This window comes from Euprymna scolopes, chromosome 19 (genome assembly GCF_053919585.1).
Source record: "Euprymna scolopes isolate OS-2025 chromosome 19, ASM5391958v1, whole genome shotgun sequence".
NCBI classification, from domain to species: Eukaryota; Metazoa; Mollusca; class Cephalopoda; order Sepiida; family Sepiolidae; genus Euprymna; species Euprymna scolopes.
Genome location: NC_136500.1, coordinates 94,594,300 through 94,595,052, shown reverse-complemented (window position 1 = coordinate 94,595,052; position 753 = coordinate 94,594,300). Strand labels below are relative to the sequence as shown.

At 31.6% G+C, this 753-nt stretch overlaps 1 pseudogene; it reads left to right on the top strand.

Annotated features, from left to right (window-relative positions):
* Positions 1 to 314: 314 nt before the first annotated feature.
* LOC145240489 (U2 spliceosomal RNA) lies at positions 315 to 528 on the top strand (annotated as a pseudogene).
* Positions 529 to 753: the final 225 nt, after the last annotated feature.

Here is a 753-nt window from a genome sequence, read left to right as displayed (position 1 = left end):
ATTATTTTACGTTAAATTTATATTCGAAACTGATTTTCCACTCTAAATACTAAAATGATTGTTTTTCTTTCCGTCAAGTTTTTTTTTCTTTAAGGGTTTCTTTCACACATGATCACCTATAGAAATAATAATCCATTTTGCAATGGGGGGTTTAACCGAGTGTTAATTTACAATTATTATTATTATTATGATAATGATGATGATGATGATCATCATCATCTATATATTAATACGATAGCGTGTGTGTTCTTTTGTGTACATCCAGCAAAGAAAAAATTGGTGTCGCTGTTGAGACAAAGCTAATAAAAATGATTTGTTCTTCTTGGCCTTTTGGCCAAGATCAAAGTGTAGTATCTGTTCTTCAGACGCTACATTTCAATTTCTTCTCTCTAAGTGGAGGAGAAATCCTTTACGACTAAGACAATTTTTGGTTCCTTTTCTCCACGTTAAAAAACGACCCTGGTATCTAAATATGTCCCCTGGGGAGGGATTGTAAATAGGTACTTTATTTAATGTAACAAAGTTTTAATATTACAGAAGTAATTGAGAAAAGTAATTTCTGATTTAATTACAAAATGCCGTGGAAATGTCCCTTCTGATTAATTATAAAATGCAATAAAAATGTCTCTTCTGATAATTATAAGATGCTCTGAAAAATGTCCCTTCTGGTTATTTTTTGTTGTTGTTGTTGTTGTTGTTGTTGTTGTTGTTGTTGTTGTTGTTGTTTACTTGCCTCCCCACAAGGGCAGAGTT